Raw genomic sequence first — 20265 nt, 5'->3', positions numbered from 1 at the left:
TAAAACCTTATAAGGACTTTTATATTTGACACTCAAGATATTTCCTATATTTTCTGCACGTAATAGTTTAGCTAACGCCATTTGTTTAGGTAAAATTTCCTTTGACGTAATAATAACCTCTTTCTTTGCATTTTCTTGATTTTCTTTATAAATTTCGTCTTCATCCATGTTATCACTACTACTAGACTTACGAACGGCTAGGCGTTTCGGACGGTTCCGCTTTACGGTCGTAAATCCATCTTCATCAATACTTGCGCCACTGCTATCACGCAATCTCTTCTCCCGCTGTATATTCTCACACACTACACTTTCGTCAAATTCATTTACAATCAAAATATTAGGCTCACACTCGATACTTTTGCTTATTTCGCTCATGTTTACATTTTTTTTTTTTTGTGGGTAGGCAAAAAATTTTTAACAATTATTGACAAAGCGTCCGCTCTAATGATGTGCTTGCGCACGAATGCTCTAGTAAGTTCCGCCGTATTCCACTCAGACGGGCAGCGTTCGGGAAACTTCTGACATCTTTTCTTACAAAATCCGTTAGCGCCTGAAGACTTCGATCTGTGCGTGTTGCCAGTGATGACTTACGGATCTGAGACTTATTCGCTAACTATGGGTCTCGTAAGAAGACTCAGAGTCACTCAGCTAGCGTTGGCCAGAGCTACTCGTATGTTAGGAGTATCTCTACGTGATCAAATCAGAAATGAGTAGATCCGTAGAATTACTAGAGTTACAGACATAGCTCAACGAGTCGCGAAGCTGAAGTGGCAATGGGCGGGGCACATAGCTCGATTAACCGATGGACGTTTGGGATCCGAGGTGTTGTTGGTAAACCCGCACCGAGAAACGCTCGTTGGTCGACCCCCAACCAGGTGGACAGACGACATCAAACGAGTTGCGGAGAGCCGCTGGATACAAGCGTCCCAGGATCGTGGAGTTGAACGGTGAACATCTATGATTCACTGAGTGGTTAAGAGAACGGTTCATAATAGGACAAAACTTTTTTTTACTTGTATATAGGACAAAACCTCTACCTAACATGACCGAAATTATATTTTTTGTTTTTTAGGCTTTCTTTTTAAGGGGCTGGTATGACACTTGTGCACTGCTCGAGGCATGTTTCTAACTAGTTCAAGGATAATGTACCAATTAATATAAGGTTAGCCATAAGTATCTCATGACTACAGTTGCAATTATTTGCTAATGACTCAAAGCGAGCTAGATCTATATTATATTAATATGTTGTAGGTACAGGTAGGGCAACAACTCATCAGCTGCCAGAATTTGTTCATCATTCTGCCTTTGTTATAGCTCATATTTAATTGTTTCAGTTTCAAGTGAGTCTTCCAATTGTTTAATTACATCATTGAGGTTCTGGATTCCACTTTGAAATTTTTCCCTAATTCTCGAAAAGTATAGTGAAAGGGTATTTAATTTATTTACTAAAACTGAGCGTTCCTTTCTTAATCCCAGGCTTTTTGTGCTTGCTCTTTGTTTTTTTCTTAAAGTTTTAGTATTTTCAATTATATGTATTATTTTAATGAATTTCTTTTTTTTTATTATGACTATTTAAACAGGAATGTTCTTGTTGAGGCTTTTAACACAAGTCAGATCGATACACATAGGTATTGTTGTGGATGAAGCTAGAAGGTTACCATACAGATCATTTTTGTTGATTGTATTTCAAAAATATGTAATTTTGACTACAGGGCCCCAAGTCTGCTATTTTACAAGATTTGTCATTATGACACCATTCCATTGCAATCCAATTATCATTGTGCCCAAAGTCGGTAGTCTACTAAATTCACAATGGTCTTACAATTGGATTGTAATTGGATGATAATTGCATTGTGGTAGAAAGAGAATCAGTGTTGCCATTTGGTCAAACTGTGTTTGAGAAGTAAAATTAAAAAAACTACCATTAATTAATAATGTCCAATTAAGCGAATTTTTGATTAGAAATATTTTTAAATGTTATTGATTTGTGTTCTAAAGACGAACTTTGTATCACATTTGGTAAAACAATCGAAGGAACCCAAAAAACAAATATTTTGTGTGCCAAATTTTGTCAAAAATAATTATATTTAATCTGTAACTGTCGAATTGACATTAAATTTCATTGACGTTATTTTGTGCTAGTGAAAATATATAAATTATAATCAAAACAAACAAAATGCTCCTCATCGAGCAAACTTCGTCGCTGCTTTTGGAGAGTTAGACAGATCAGCCTGGACACTGCAGCTGTACCAATAACGGACGTTGCCCGGCGAAGCGGCATTGGGTTGCGTACCTACGCTCAAATTTTATAAATAAATTCCCACTGAAGAGCGAAAGTAAGTAATGCAATCTTGTACTGTTTAAGCATGATATGAAGTCTAAGTAGGTATCAAATTGGTGTGTTTCCAACAGTATCTCTGGTAATTTAATTAAAAAAAACACAAATATGGGGAGTAATCAAAAATTTAATAAAATTCTTAAATTCTTTATTCATGTACGCTTATCACAGGTGCTAATGAACTTGTACTTATCATGGTGGTGCTAACTACATTTTTTAACTTAAAACTAAAGCTAGGAGGTTTTCATTCCATTCTATTTTCTTTTAAAAATTTTATCTTTTATTAACTTGTGGACCCATTTAAGGTATTGCACAAATTGTGACCAGCATCCCTGTAACAGATTAAAAAATTGTTGTAGAAAAATTAAAAACAATAGATTAATAGGACAAAACACTATGTTTAACCCTTGGAACACATATACTCATAATATATGCCTTTGTCCACAGTCTTTTGACAAGAGCCTGCTGCAGTGCCCAACCTTCAAGCAGACCCTGGTTTACTCGTTGAAGTCTCTGTGAACCAAGTCCTTATGTGTTAGAGCTTTCCAACTCGGCTCTAATCGTGAACAAAGTGATTTGCTGTTATCTGTTGAAGAATTCTGTCCTCTATCTATAAGGAACTTCATCAGATAAAATAAATAATTCTTGGAATGAATATAAAAAGGGTAACAATAAAGGTTTGGATTTCAAAATGAAATTATATCCTCCTGCTTTTATTGGAAGCCAGCTGAAGAGTCTTCATTTTCTACATGTATTCATTTGTAAACTAAATTACTGTAAATAAAAATCATTGTTCATTGTCTTATCTTTATTAACTTGTATTATTTGTCTCCTCATAGATTTATAAAAATAATTTTAATAACACACAAAAGTTAAATGCCTCTTGCAGAAGAATTGCTTTAATTGTGTTGTGGCTTTTATATTGTGCCAAACACAACATGCATCTGCAATCTTGCCAGCAGTGCAATTGTTTAGAGCAAGTATGCATTATAATGCATACTTGCTCTAAACAATTACCAGAAAAAGATATTTGGAAATAAAACACTTGACCATCAAACTATGTACATGATTTACTACAGTTTTCAATCTAGGAGACCCTAACATGCTATCTAAAGCATTTTATTTACTTTACCTGAAACATTCTTCCAATATACTTTTACAGCGCTCTACTGTATTGCATACAGTCACAAGTTTCATGCGTAGAGTAGTGTGGTGTATCTCCCCTCTATAGTATTTAAGTTGTGGTCATCATAGTTTTCCACAGAGGAAAAACTCACCTGAAAATCCAACCAATATTAACCTTGACGATTAAAAATCTATATTGGAATTAATTAAAAAAACCTAAAATAAGTAATACCTAAAAAAAACCTCATGCCCCATTATCATTTATTGGAGTTAAGTGTTGGCTGAGTGGGTGACTCTGCCACACATTGGAGTTAAGAGCAGAGCCTGGGTTGCAGGCACAATATATTTAAATCTGCGTCACAGAATGTTAAATAAATTGAAGTTTATTGGCTAGATATATCACATAAAATTAAAATATGAGTTCAATATTAAAGTTACTATTATAACAGTTAGGGAATGGAATACCTTAGTGTTATAATATTGCCTTTCATGAACATTTGGCCTTATTATTGCCACATGTGTCCCATCTATGATATCTGAAGTAATTTTTTTCATAGAAGCTGAAAAAGCATTCTTCTTGGTAAAGTACTCAGCATATAACTGGTAAAATATAATTTCTTCCTTCATCCATCACTCCACTTCAGCATCCTTATCACTCTGGACATTTAACACTTTTATTAAATTTGGTGTTAAGCACCTCCGTTATTTGTCCCACAGCTCTTGAGGCAGTGATCTGAGAAACATTGTGGGGGGCTCTCTGCCCAATCGTTAATCGTTTTTTAGAGCCAGATGCATAAAATGCTAGTGCTACCAGTAACTGCAACAGAAATACCAGCATTACAGCCATGCCATCATAACTTATTCTGAGATATAGGTATTATACTATACTTAATTAAAAAGCAACGAAAATTAAAGTTGTTTTCTTACCGTGGTTTGGGAATGCCTAAGTGGAGCGAGCTCCCACACTTGACTCATTAAAGTCTGCTTCCCAAGCAACTCCTTTTTTTATAAATTCCGCATCGGGAATATCCTAAAGTAGTCTACATTGTTTCTTAGCAAGCTGCGGGCTCGACGGCGCCTGCTACGCTTAATCAAATGGTATTGAAGAACATCAATAGTCTTAGCCAACTTAAAAATATTCCACCTTAATCTGAATATTATGATCTCACACTTCACAATTTAATTGTAATCAACAATAATATTGCTAAAAGGCAATGACTGCAGAATTGCGTCTCAATGGTCTCACAATGATCAATAGAACTGTCAAAATATTAGCAGACTACCAATTCGTGCGATCATTGAATTGTCATTGTGCAGCAGACTAGCAAATGTTCATTGAAGTGTCAGTGGTTTTCCATCGGAAAATCATAATGACACCATAATGACACCATTGTGTTAGCAGACTACCAAATATGCCAAAATTGACAATTATGAAGTCACTGATCGATCACTGACACACAATTGTAATAGCAGACTTGGGGCCCAGGTCATTGATTGTTTTATATGTCCTACTGAATTCACCCTCCAACATATACATTTTTACTGATCTTCTTCATAGGTACATCTGCATTGTTCAAACGAGCTGATTGCCTTCTATAGTTGGTAGTGCTCCTCTATGACCAGTTTGTGTGCACTGCTTAAGTCTGCTAGTGCGCCTTTCACCTGAGAGTTCTTGGTAATAATTGCTCTCAATTCAACTTTACTGTCATCTTGCTCCCTCACTAAATCAGCATTTACTTGTTAGTGACTTGAGTACTCGGTGGGCGTTCTTTAGTTTCATTGTCCGAGTGTATGTAGGGACGTGTCTCTCGAATAAATAGAATGGACGGTGTAAGGAGTAACAGACATCGTTACAGACGTTTGATTCTCGTCGAACGAACCTCCTGTCAGATGGATTGTTCGATTTTTCGTGGTCGCTGAGTTATTTACACTTTTTATATCTAATAAATAAACATTTATGTACAAATAATTTACACAGTTTTACGAATACTATGACTAAAATTCAAACTTAAATTATTTTCTGTTGTCTCTCCACTATTGGAGATTGGCTGTAATATAGTCATATAATTTTCAGTCTATCGCCAAACGGAAAAGTTGTGCTACGTTGGCCTATCCCAGTCCATTCACGGATGTTTCTAAGCCACGACTCTCTTCTCTTACCGCAAACGCTTTTTTACCCTCAAGTTTTCCCTTCATAATTGTCTGAAGAAGACGGTACCGGTCATGTCATGCCCCAGATAAACAACTTTTCTGGATTTGATGGTAAAAATTAAGGTTCCATTTTTACCGATGCGTCGCAGGACTTGATCGTTTCTTATTTTATGAACCCAACTCATTCGCATCATTCTTCGGTAGCACCTCATTTTAAAGGCCTCTAGTATTTGCAAGTTTTATTTTTAAACACCCGTGTCTCACAACGATAAAGAACTATCGGCCAGATGTAACAATGGAGCACTTTTTTAATTTTCATGAATGATGCACTGGCAATTCAATTCGGGTCTTAAGGATCTGTATCCTAAAATAAAGACATGTAAATGATATCCTACATAAATCGATAATAAACAACTCAAGGTCAGATCATTGTGGCCAACAAATTACTGTCTTAAATTATATCAATAAATATATTGCAAAGCGTAGGCCCATAACTAAAATCAAATGAACGCGATTCAAAGGTGAAATATCCGCTTAATTTGCGGTCCTTGTATTTGAAAAATATCGTCCTGACAGCCTTTTTGGTACGCTTTTCAAAACGATAGAAAATTAATTTAATAAAACATTTAATTTTAAATATAAAAGTTTCAATATAAAACTTGAAGTTTAGTGATACAGTAGGCATATACAAAAGAAGGGATAGGATCTACGAGCTGTATGAGGAAACAAAAAAAGAACTCCTCGAACGCGTCAAAACTTACTCAAAATGATTTAAAAAGGTTTGTGTCCAAGAAAAATCTCTACATATAAAGAGAAAAAATAATGAAATCTGACAACAAAGTACAAGCCATCTGGAATTTTTTTAATAACGAGTCTGGAAAAACCAAACCTTTTAATATTGACTTCGAGGTAATTGTCAACGATAGTAAAATTTTACGCGGAGGTTGCAGTTACTTTCGAAAAGTTTTTATAGTGTTCCCATCTTGTTGACAGATCCTTATAATTCCTCACGCACAGCAGCTCAAATGTTTATTAATAGACAACGTTAAAGAGTCCAACATTTTATTTGAATTCAAACATATCTGTATCCGATATTATAAGGTGTTATAATTGAAGAAAACAGGTGATTTATGGAATATGTCTGTGATAGTGATGTTGAACATCATAGAGACAGTTGCCCCTTATTTATCCATATTTTTTAACGTATGTGTTGATTGAGTAAATTTCCAAATATATGAAACGTGGAAAACTTATTCCTGTGTTACCTAAATCATTACAGGCCTATTACAGTCTTACCAGCACTTAGTAAGATCTTTGAAAAAATTATCCTTCATCAACTATTAAATAATTTCAATATTAATAACCGTCTTCATCAAAGGATGCGGCTGCTAAACTTATATAACATATTGGCGTTTTTTGTGTAATCTAAGGCATTCGATTGCGTTGAACATAAAACCTTATTACTTAAGTCACTACGGGATCAAAAATCTTGCACTTAGTTTGATTGCCTCTTATCTTAGTGAAATAACACAAAGGGTATGCATAAAAGACATAAAGTCTCAGGATATATCAATCCTAATAGGTGTTCCACAGGACTAAGTTTTGGTTCCCTTTCTATTTTTGTCTATATTAATGATGTACCACACCATGTCAGTAACACTTGTGACATTGTAATGTTTTCAGATGAAACATCTTTAATTTTTAAGACTGACAGACACAAGTAAAAACCATTGTACAACTTAATAATGACGAGTTGGATTTGGTGGATACGACAATCTTTTTAGGAATAACGTTAGATGCTTAACTTCAATGGGGCCCACATATAAATAATTTCGCGAAAATACTTAGTTCTGAAGCATGCGCGGTTAAAAAGATTCGTCACATGACAAATATAGAAACTGCTAGGCTTGTGTATTTTAGTTATTTTCACAGCATTATGTCCTACGGCATTTTATGTAATATATATGTAATGCTGCTGATATAGACACTTTTTTCGTCCTGCAGAAAAGGGCTGTTCGTGCGATATATAAAATGGGCCCAAGCGAGTCATTATATATATATATATATAATATATATATATATATATATAATATATATATAATAGATAAATATAAAGAAGTTATGATGATGACCCTGCATAGTTAGTACAGTACCTACATATTTGAAAATTGCACGACTCATGATGCGAAGCATCAGAGAGTGCTTTACGATCGAAAAATTTTTTTCGCCTCATTTCGGCGGCTATTTTTATTATTATAGCCTTGTTAGTTCACGGAATCAAGATATTTTGCATACTATTGTCGAGATAATTTAATGGAGATTAATTCCATACTTTAAAAAAAAATATTTACTGCAATAGAATTGGAAAAAAACACCAAAATAGGTCAAAAATCAAACTGCAAGACTGTATATCTATATATATATCCATGTAAAATTAACATGGATGGTGGTATATCTATATCTATAGATATTATGTACATTTTATTCCACCAGGGGCGCCTGTGCATCACTTTCCTAGTACAGCTGTTTTAATTTTTTTTTTTTTTCTTTTTATTTTGCACGACTCATGTGTTTTTTTTTCGTTATTTATTGACAAATAATTGGATAGCTATTTTATTAATGAGTCGTGCACTTTTGGATTTTCCAAATTTTTTAATTTTAAATTCCATAAAATATAACAAAATTAAAAAAGAAAATTTTGAAAAAAAATAAACTCAACAATATACATACAATTTCTAATTCATTCAAGGGCAATTGTAACCAATTACCGAATGAAATCTTTGATATGTCTCTCAATAATTTCAAAGTTTATATAAAACTTAAGCTTACAGAAAACACTTACTATAATGTTGAGGATTACTTAAATGATAAAAAAGCTTGGGTGTAAATTGCTCATGACTTCATAGCTTAATATTAACTGTGTGAGAAAAAGAAGAAGAAACACTTTATACATTGTACATACGGGAAAAGAAACAGTAAGGAGTCTACAGTACACAATGTAGACATGCAAAGGCGGCCTTATTGCTGCAAGCAATGTCTCACAGGTAACCTTTGTAGATAGGACTTACAGCAAGAGCACGGGATAGCGCCGAGAGTGTTGATACAAAAATACCAAAATGTATCGATACAAATACATATATAATTTAAATAAATATACGTAATACATAAATATAAAATATACATAATATATATTTATAAAATATACATTATATATATAAATATATAACAAACAATATATATTAATAGATTTTAACACGAAAACGATCCCTTAAATAAGAGGGAGATAAATGACTATTAAGAATAGAATAAAAGAAGGAAAGTAGATGAAGTTCATGGCGTAAACGGATGGTGTTGGAGTTGGTGATAACAAAAAAAAATTACCCGGTTAAGTTTGCTGTGTCCTCTTCTTAGGAGGGTTCCAAACGTGCCCTGGTGCACGTTTGGAACCCTCATAGCTTTAGGTTTAAGTTGGCGAACGAAGTTATCACCATGCCCTTACCATTATATAAACATATATGTACAAACGCTTCATAAGTGCCTTCAATTTTGACTTTGAATTTGAAATTGGAAAGACAATTCTGACGATGTAATTTCTTGCTATGTCGCATGGTTTTCTATTATAAATTTGTACGCATAGAAAACAAATTTTGTGGAATTTATGTTACCAAGTGTAAAGAAAGTTGATAAAAAGTAATGATGAATGGAGAATCATTAAAAGTAGAGAACTCCCCAGTTTTTTAAGACATTTGATTGTAAGCTAAAGTGGGGTACCCATATCAAGGCATTAGCAGGTAAGCTAAGCGCAGCTGCTAATCCTGTAAAAAATTGCATAGTTAACTCATGTTGATTGTTGAAACTAGACTTGTTTATTTTGCATACTTCCATAGTGTAATGTCGTATGGTATTTTTTTTGGGGCAGAGCTACTGATATGGAAACCATATTTATTCAACAGAAAAGACCTATGCGATCGATATAATATAAACTTTGATCACGTGAATCTCTTCGAGCTAAATTTAAAGAAATAGGTATACTTACGGTAGCGTCGCTATACATTTATAATAATATAATCTTTATCAAACAAAACATTAGTAATTATAAACAAAAAGTCGATATAAGCAAAACTAAAAGACATGACTTACTATAAACGGTCATAAATTAGTGATATCTGAACTTGTCTGAGAAAGATACAGAAATCCTTTGTGGGGATGAATATGTGCTTTTATAACATGACACCAAAGGTAATATTAGATCTACCTTCCTTCACCTAAGTTAAAAGAATATATTAAAACATATTTAACCACGATTGATTAATTCCTTAACGACAAGGCTGCTTGGAAGCAGGCCACTCCGCTCTCATCTCTAGTAAACAGAAAAATTCTAAAGATCGTTATACTATAAAATTATGTTGGAAAAGAGTAATCTGCAAAGCTTCTTGCCGGCTCTTCTCAGTGGAATCTGCCTTTGGAACCGGCGATTGGGTCACTACTTCTGAAATGATAGTTTCTAGTTTAAGTTGGAATAGAAGGGGAGTCACTACTTCATCTGTTCTCACACCGCCAACTCTTACCATCCCAGTCGGCCCCCCTGGTTCTTGATGATTTTTATGTTCTTGGAATCGAGTCCTGCAAACGATATTTTCAATAATTGAATGTGCGGAAACCTGTCTGCTAAAGAACTACAAAAACAAAACTATTTATATCCATTCGGATAGTCAGGCAGCACTTTCTGCTCTATCTTCTGAGGTTCTAAACTCAAAGCTGGTAGAAAACTGCAGACAACTACTGAATACTCTGGCGCTAACAAACAGGGTCATTCTACGCTGGGTTCCTGGCCATAAGGGGATCATCGGTAACGAAATGGCCGATGAACTTGCAAAGTCAGGCGCTTTGGAGAAGCAAATTGGCCCTGAGCCGGTCTGCGGAATACCCAAAAGCCTGGCGCAACTCACCTTACAAACCTATTGTAATTACCACACACTCATTCGCTGGAGACAACTCCAAGGAATGAACCATTCTCGAGCGCTAATAAGACCATTCAACAAAAGGGCCGCCTCTGAGGCATTAGCACTCAACAGAAAAAACCTATGCATACTAGTGCGAGCGCTTACGGGGCACTGTGGGCTTAATAGACACATGTTCAACCTAAAGCTGCAGGACACAGATCTATGTAGACTCTGTAAGGAGGCTGCGGAGACGCCGCTGCATTTGATCTGTTCCTGCCCCGCGCTGATGCATAAACGCAGCACTCTTTTGGGGAAACACATAATGCAACCATAGGATGCTAAATTTCTTCCAGCAAGGAAAGTGCTGCTTTTCCTGAAGGCGACCAACGCTTGCTGGGAGATCTAGACAGCGGCGTCACAATAGATCGTAGCCGGTCGACGTGACACCAGGGACCAGACGAACCTGAGCTGCAAGCAGAAGAAGAAGCAAATCTCCATAGATTTGTCTCTACATTTTTGGACCAGTACATTTACAGCAAACAATGCTTCTTGTGTACACCTCTCACTTAAAAAGTTGTCTCATTTATTTCTAATTATTTCATAGAACAAAAGTGGAAAGATCTTTTACTCGCTAAACTGATAGTGCGGGGATCAGCGGCATGTCTTAGCATTAGGATTTTTAGGTAGTGTGATAAACGTAGGCTTGAGCCAGTCTCCGGGCAGTATTTAAATTTCATATATTAGATTAAAAACATTTGTTACAGCATCAATTAGGTGTTCTTCAAATTTTTGTAGTACTTCTATGCATACATTGCCCGATCCTGATGATTAACTTACCTTCACTCTTTTTTGATGACCTTACCACCCCGAATATTTATAAAGTAGGTCCGCTAGCTTTCCATGATGTTTTAATGGTTCCTTAAGATGTCTAAGATTGATATACGTTTATCGTCAACTATAGCATATATATATATATGCGCTATTATATGTCTCCGCGCTATTGAAGCTTTTTCGAAATTGCCTATTAAATGTATTTTAATCAATTTGATTACGTATGAAATGATGAGTTGTGTGTTTTGGCGATCTCCATGAGCATTAAGCAGGATTGAAACTGAACATCACAATCCTGCTTCTGAAACGCATTTATCTTTGCCTGGCCACTTTGTTTCTCTGATTCCCATTATATCTTTTGCAAGTCTTTAACCGTATTGTGCAGTTAACAATGATGATGATGATGATGATGATGATAATGATGAATATTAAACAGGTATCCAAAAGTTTCAAGTAAGGAAATAAGTACAGCATACCCAAAATTGCGTGTTGTTTTACCAAAATCACGTTTTTGTACACAATACACAAAGCAATAACAAATACAAATGGCCAGGCAACCTACCAAAGGACATAAAGTCCATCGATCACACAGGAAAAACAACTGAGTTTACAGCACCGCCGCATAACTTGAGTACGCCCAAGGCACGAGTGAAAAGGCATTTTCTTTTCAACTTTTTCTTTAAAGAAAATGGTATTGCCTAGGAACCTACACCTCATCATTTGCTTTCCAAATTGGATGACTGTGGTTAGGTTATATTATGATGATGTGAACACGATTTTAGGCTTTTCATACAACTCGGAAAAAGCTGGAATTGCATTCCAGATCCGTATAAGAAATCCTTAGGTTTCCTTAAAAACAACAACTATTGTAACTGTTCCAAATAAATTATTATTATTATTATTAACTATGCCTATGATTTAAAGTTTCTGACCAAAATTTATTTTGATGTAAGACAAATTTGTGAAGCTCTGCCCGTTAAATTTTCATTGATAAATATTACTTACACTCGGTTTTATCATTGGCAACAGGTACAGCACACTGCGCGAACATGTATCCACCCAGCGAGGACGATCCAGCGAAGCTAGTCGCAGCACGTGTTGAGATCCAGTCCTACATCGGCACGTGGTTGAATCTTGCCTGAACGACGGCGCTGCACCAATCTCTTAAGGCAAGCCCGCATCTTGTGGGAGGCACGAAAATGAGATATTTGTATGTAGTAAATCCATATAAGGCTTTTTCTTTTTTTTTCCACATTGTGTTTATTTAAGCTCTGTGTTTTTATAAATGTTATGTTGTAGTTAAACTGTAAATAAGTGCGCATTTATGTCGTAAGTATCAGATATGGTTCGCTATGTGTATCGGAGGAGTCGATCTAAATTCAGATAAGAAGGCTTCATTACTCTTTTACTGTCTACTTTTTCTTAAAACACTGACAAGTGCAAGTTGGTTTACGCAATCTAATCCAAAATCTTTAGTTGACAGAGTTAATTTAGTATAATTTAGTAGTGCTATCCATATCTACGGGGAAGAGTATAGCACAACTACATTTAATCTGCCATCTAAATGTGTGTGATTGGATTGATTATTAATTTCCGTAAGAGATAGATGGATTTGCCTTTGACTGAAACAAGATAATGCTTTACCAACTTTACGTGAATATTCTAAGACTAAAAATCTGTCTAGATTTAAGAACTTAGGGGGAGGGGGGACTGGTGGATGGGGGTTATGGGTTAGGGTCTAAAGGGGTTACCATCGGTTTGGCATGGGAGGACGGAGAGACCAGGCAATTTCAATTTGAGTATGCTCGGATTCGGTTCATTACGTTTTAAAAGAGGTTTATTATTGTGATATTTTCTCATTGCCTCTTCCATATATTTCTTTTATGGGGAAAGACTTTTTACCCTTAACATATTTGCACGCTCGCAATCGTAGAGTCGATTTCGTGTATCGAAACAGTTGAAGTTCTTAGTAAAACTTATTATGGTTATTTTTTTAGTGTCGCAAATTCTGAATTAATTTTCCATATTTACAAACGTTCTTGTTAGATCTACTATCTAGGCTGTTAAGTAAGTGATTTAAGCTTTAAAACAAAAGGTTTGGATTATTAAACATTCAATTACCTGAAGTCTATATACTGCTACAATACTCGAAAGCGTACTGTACTATTTATTGCAAGTGAACAAACTTTTACTAAGGGTAGATAATGTTACTTCTTGAAGTTGTATAATTTTGAACAATCGTACTCGATTGATTATATTGTCCGTGCAGTCTCGGCTAAGAATAAGACTGCTCCAGATCTTTCCGTGGATGTCGTAAAAGGCGACTAAGGATTTAAAGTCGCAAGGTGGATAATAGTATACTACTGAACAGATGATATTATTACCCATCTTGCGATACTGAAAAGGTGATTACAACTGTATGCCTTTGAACCGTATGGTGGCGGTTATCCACCAATGCAAATTCCCCAAGAGGAAAAACCCACAAGGTGCCTTCAAGCTAAGAGAAGAAGACATGTTGCGTCGACCCCACGAAGGAAGTGTGGGAGGGCAAGGTAAATAATTAAATTCTTACTTTGAGCTTTTATGATTTGGATATGAGGTTACCATGGCGAACCACAGAATGCAGCAAAATCAAAAATAACTAATAGGTTCATTAATATTATTTTACTACGCCAACACAAAAAAAATATGAACATAACCGATTACATCATAATGCACTTGACATAAATGCGCAATTATGAAATAGTAGTATCTAGTTCTTGAAACCAACATATTTTGTCGATTTAGCTATTCGATTCGATGAAATTGTCTTGCAAATGGAAAAATAATGTTTAACATCTTAGAAAGCCCAGGATGTTTTTTTTTGTTTTCTATTAAAAGGTTAAGGTAAGGCGTTTTCACACTTGAAATATTCGGATACCCTAAATCAAAGGATTCATAACATTTTTTTCAAGAAACTCGTGCTACAACTTCAAAACTTGATTAGATGGCCACAGATGATCTTAATGGTCAGATGGCTACAGGAAGAGCCGTACCGCCAAGCGATTCAGCGGTGTGGTATGAAGCCGCATAGTTAGGGTGTAGTGTCGTCACTGAACATCAGGTGAGATCGTAGTCGTGAGCATTGGATAAAGACTAACTATTACATTTTCCGCCGATTTTATCTGTGAAAACGTTCTATTTGCTGGGTTCGTATTCGAGAAAGTTTTCAAATTGGACAGGAGAGTTATTTATAAAATGATTGGGCACAGGAGACGGTTCGGTGTATACTCACTGCTGGATTTACGGTTTTAGGATGTTTAGGTGTGAGGATGTAGGAAAATAGCTGTTGGATCAGATTTAAAATTATAGTAAATGGAATAGACTTGAAATGTATTGACAAGCCCAATAACCTTTAAACGATCAAACTGCACTTTTGATTACGCTATTAAGACAAGCGGTGCGACTTTTTCTAAAAATGAAAAAATCCGCTTTTCTTGTTTTCCCGGAAATGACGATAAACCACCCGAATCTCCATTCTCGTGGCTTCACTATCCCATTATATTAAAACTGGAATATTTATAAATTTGGTTTAGTTATTACTAAGTGCAAGTTACTCTGTAATACCTAATCAAAAACAAATCTATACCGGAACCAACCGATATCCCACTAAGCAACACTGAAATATGTCCAACTGGCAGCATTGTGACAAGAATAACGTAAAGTGACTAAATATATATAAGGACAAGAAAATAACGAGAGGATTAATTTTCTAGGTCCGGGGTAGCTATATCACGAATTCTCATTGGAATTTGTCGGTTCGAGAGAATTTGGTGCGAAAGAAATCGGCATATATTTCTTATGGGCCCGTTAGAAGTAATCCGTGATATCAGCTATGTCTCAAGTAAAAAACACAATAAGTCTTCCGATATTCAGACGATGCCGATTTTCGCTTTGAAATTAATATATTCTATATATTTTGGAATGATATTTTTTTATAATATTTTTTGATTGTTATAATGGTTCATGACGCATGGCAGCCGCAATAGTATTCATACGTCCATGAACAAACGGAAATGCTCGTTATATTACTTATACATGAAGGTGCTCGGCAACATAGGAGTCGGGGTTTTTGTACACCGGTGCGGCGAATGGCAGTGGTTAATTTAGCTAATTGTAGCATGGGTGTACGAAATATACCCAAAGTTTGATGTCGAAAATAAAGGGAAACTATTAACCTCATAAAGCAATAAGATTTGTGTGTTTTATGTTCGATTTTTTTCTCGTTCGGTATTGTAACCGCAACCAAGGAAAACTACCTCATGGTCCTTATAGACGGCAACCGAGGTCTGCCTCGTTTCACTTTCATTACGAGCAAACGACTAATGAGCGTGCGACGAAGATTTAGTTGCACAGATTGATTGGTAGCTTACCAGCCAACCTGTGTGACTAAGTGACCTTGGGTATCAATTGCGCTTATTAAATTCTATTGACAGATTCGATGACTCATCGCTCTTAACATCTTGCGGTGCCTGATATAAGCGTAATTGTACAATTTTTCGCGTTTAATTTCATAGTTGAGTTATGGACTAAATACGACGCAGGCGCTTCGTATAGTATATACCGTTATATTTAATTCAAAATTTAAGTTTTAGTCAATGGTTAGATCAATTTTGGATGTCGTCATAGTCGATGAAGCGCCGGCATCGTGTTTCAGCGAAAATAATTAGTAGCTGATATTAGCAGTGCCTTAAATCGGAGTAGTATTTTAAGCAAGAGCCACCATTTTCCCTAGAATATGAGTAGGTGCTTTGTTTATGTACAAACAGCGTTTAATGATGGAACACAAAGAAGTTATTTTTATTAGATGTGAGGAGAGATCGTTTTTATTTGCCAAACTGTATTGGAGTTTGTACAAAAACAATGTACCTTTTTTATAGTATAGCTAGGTGTATAGCGAAAAATCGGATCGTCTTCCCCTCTCAAGATCATATCCTAGTCAAGACCATTATTACTAGATCGAGACAATTCATAAACAGTCCATTTTATTTCATTAATTTCTTCGAAACGCAAAACGGCGACTTAACGGTTGAACTTATCTACCTTTGGTACGGGGAGTTCTACTGCAGATCGCCACCTATCATAAGTCAGCTGGTACCTTATCACCACCGTGTGTTCGACAACACCGAACACACTGGTGCACTGTGCTAAGGAACACTGGTTAAGTTGCTGTCTAGAGTTTCCATTTATTTGGTTATTTTCACTTTGTTAATCTGGCAACTTTTGTAATGATTAAGTTAATATTTCGGATGAGCATAATATAAAGTGTCATTTTAACAAAATTCATCATCTCATAAGAAGTTCGTTGTGACAGATCCGTAGAACTTTTGGAGAACTTTGTAACGTTTTCGCATTGTTTGCGGTGTACGTGCCTTAGTATAATATAGTATAGTTTATGTTGATATGCGGTTAGAAGTTTACTATCCTGTAGGCTCGAAGTCTTATCGAACTGTCAAAACGTTCCCATTAGGTATTTTTAATTTCCATTATACTTAACTTTAAGTTAAATCTTTTTATTCCTTATTTTTCAAGTCTCACTTCACTTTTCTATGTACTTACTGCATTTTATTGAAGATATTTGTGGTGTGTCTTGTAACAACATAGGTACTACCAACACTTGACCATAATAGACAACATCGAATAACTTCAAAAATGCAAATTTGATGAATTCCGATACTCATCCGTACTGGGAACGTTCCCAGTTTTGCAGTTTGTACTGAAACATTCTAATTAATGGGCTTGTTGATATGATAGAGTGTTTGGTCCCTAACACTGTGAGTCGGATGTAATAAAAAAAAACCCAGATTTCATCTTGTGATCTGGCAGGTTATTTCGTTATGTCAGGTAATGATTTACACAATTTTACCTTTAACAAAGAGGAATTCATGGCAAAACCATTACGCCGGTTTACCTAAATATAATTGAGTGGTTATAATTTAAATTTTCCACGTTTAACCAATCCAATATATCGTGATCTAGTAATTACAAAATATCGGTGGATCAACAAAGTTTACGAACTAAATATGACCACTATCCTTTGATAAGTGAATGATAAACTGGAATAAGAAAATTAAATTACAATAAACCAAATAGCTGGGAGATCATAAAATCGATTATAATAATTTTAGAGCGAAATAAACCAAAATTGCGTCTTGATTTTCATTTTATAAGCTGATTCAACATACTATTTTCCTACTTATTGAGTAGACGGTTCCATCCTTTTAATATTTCTTATATGTTCTAACATATATTTTCTGTAACTTTATGTTAATATTGTACCTTGTTATTTTATCAGATTTTGATATTGTTTGATTAAGGTTCATTTGAAAGTATATATTTTGTGTTTATTACCTTTAGTTCCTCCAATAAGTAATAATAGAATATCAGCAATGATGTTCTTTTATTCCTGACATGAGTGAAGGGATTGGAGTATGAGAGAAGGATAAAAGAAAGTATAGATATAATCCATTTAATATTCGTAATATTTATCGATATATAATCACATTTATTGGCTTGAGGGCCCGCGTCAGTGTTGTGTGTTATCCGGAAAGGCGCTATGAGTGTATTTTCGTGGAAGATGGTTTCTTATGGGCTTCGGCCCTCTGTCGCACGGTCGGTGGCATGGCACTCTCTTGCGCTTTGCCAAGCGGCGCTGTAGTGCGGTCGGCCGTGCATCGGGGTCACGCGTAGATGAATACAACCCTACACCACCACTGAAAGCCGCGTGCTCTAACATCGAGCGCAACTATTCATACAGTGAGAGTAACAATTGCATACCTCTACGTTTGGCCCGAAGGTATTCAGAGCCACGTGCTCCTTTTTAATGTTCTATTTAGTGGCGTGGAAATATTTATTTATGGAGAAGGTTTCTTCGTATGGTAAGGGAAAACAGAATTATTAGTCCTTCAAGACTAATTTTGTGGTTGGCTACTTACAGTGGTGTCAATCTTACGTAAGGCGTTATGCTGGTTGGTAGAACAAGTTTCCCCTTATACAACACGGCGAACGGGTATTTTTGCTTAATTTACTCATATAATATTCGCATATTAATCTCTTATTCTATATAATAGTAATCGATGTTGTGTGTGTACTTTCTCTTTTCCCAACATTATCTACCGCTCTCCTTCTCCCCTCAGCCGTAATATCACAAAATGTTTCGACCGTTTTATTATTATTTAAACAATGTCTGATGTATTGTCTTTAACATTGTGTTTAAAACAATTACGGTGTTATTTTAGAATTATATTTAAGTTTTTTTTTAATAAAATTTAACTATTTTTATAATGAAACAATTTATAATAATTTCCTATTAAAATTTCTCTTACACTTTGTAATACAGTTATTAAATTATGGTTAGAGGATTTTCACAATTGACATCTGTGTGTCTATAGCCGATTTAGCATAATCTGTAAAGTGTACGTTTACTTACAATGTAGCCTTAAATAAAATATACTTTATATATAATTCAATAAAATACATAAAACAAAAACATGTTACACTTAAAGCATTTCTAATGAGTATACAAATTATGGAATAACCAAAAAAATTAACCATGCGCTTAGCAATGATAAAAAAAAAAAAATTATTCCATGTGTACATAAGACGAAAAGCTATTAGTTCGGGATACATAACGAAACTTCGGAATTACTATCAAAAATCATACTCAAGAGTCTACAGTGTCATTAAACGAACACTATTAAAATATTCAATAAGTAATTTATCTGATTAAACGTATAGGAACAAAACAACAGTCTTATTTATGACCAATTTTATCCTCCCATCATACCAACCCATTACCGGCCTGCTACAAGGCACGGGTCTTCTCCCACAATGGATCTTTGTCCCGATACGATTCCAGTCCCCATCCTTTAAATTTAAATTCCATTGTCCTATTTCAGAAATTATATTCCGTAACCAAAAATGTCAACGTCACAATTCAGATTTGAAGTGGTGAACTTTAAATCTCTTATCTTGTTGACTACACAATCAATTTGTGAAAAGTTGTCGACAAAATTTGTTACACGTGTATGATTTTGGCGAATCAATTTAACTAATTTATGAGAATCTTTAGATTCTGATGAATTTACGCTTAAAGCAAAGTCACTACAAAGTAAAAAAGATCGACGAAGAACTTTCTGATTTTTTAGAAGGAATTTTTAGGTTACTTAATTGCAATTAGAACGGATATGGATAGCCCATTTATCGAGGTAGGTTAAAGTTAGCTTTAAATAAACAAGAGATCCTAAGGAGAATTGTAATTAATGTAAACAAAAGTAGCAAAATTTGGCCTGTAAAATTCATTACATAAAAATATGTACTACATGATTAAAGTACCTATTATAACGTACATACGTATTATTTAACTTTAACATTGCGAGTTAAAGTTGAGCAGCTTTTGTGATTGTGATTTTATTAGTTCGCTGGTAGAAACGAAAGTGGGTTACATTCGTATCGCAGTTTTAATTCTTAGTCATTTAAATAGTGTTATCATCAAAATCATTTATTTAGCAATAATTAAATAATTAATTTATTCTAATCGGACATTTAATTTAGAAGTTATCGCGAAAGGTATTTCTTCGAAAAAGGTATTTTTACAAACTATACATAGAACTACGTATGTAAGTATCTTCAGTCAGTGATAAAAGCTGAACCGACGTACTCTAAATCTCCTTTACACCTCTAAAGCATTGATTATCCAGCACAATCGAGGGTTTTTTGCTGCTGCTACTGCCACACGTATCTCAAATAAACTGTTTCTACACGATGCTGCAAAAAAAAACAAACGCGGACGAAGTCGCGGGCAACAGCTTGCAATATATTTTGGTTTAGGCGAACTAA

The 20265-nt window shown here is 35.1% G+C and overlaps 1 protein-coding gene across 1 annotated transcript in view; it reads left to right on the top strand.

Annotated features, from left to right (window-relative positions):
* The window catches only part of LOC120636058, a 129799-nt gene that overhangs the window by 14413 nt on the left and 95121 nt on the right, over positions 1–20265 (top strand). The window contains exon 2 of the transcript XR_005659337.1: positions 12418–19043. The gene's annotated coding sequence lies outside the window, so the exon portion shown is untranslated. Of the gene's footprint in view, positions 1–12417 lie in introns of the transcript that reaches the window.

This window comes from Pararge aegeria, chromosome Z (genome assembly GCF_905163445.1).
Source record: "Pararge aegeria chromosome Z, ilParAegt1.1, whole genome shotgun sequence".
NCBI lineage: Eukaryota > Metazoa > Arthropoda > Insecta > Lepidoptera > Nymphalidae > Pararge > Pararge aegeria.
This window is presented reverse-complemented; position numbering and strand designations above follow the sequence as displayed.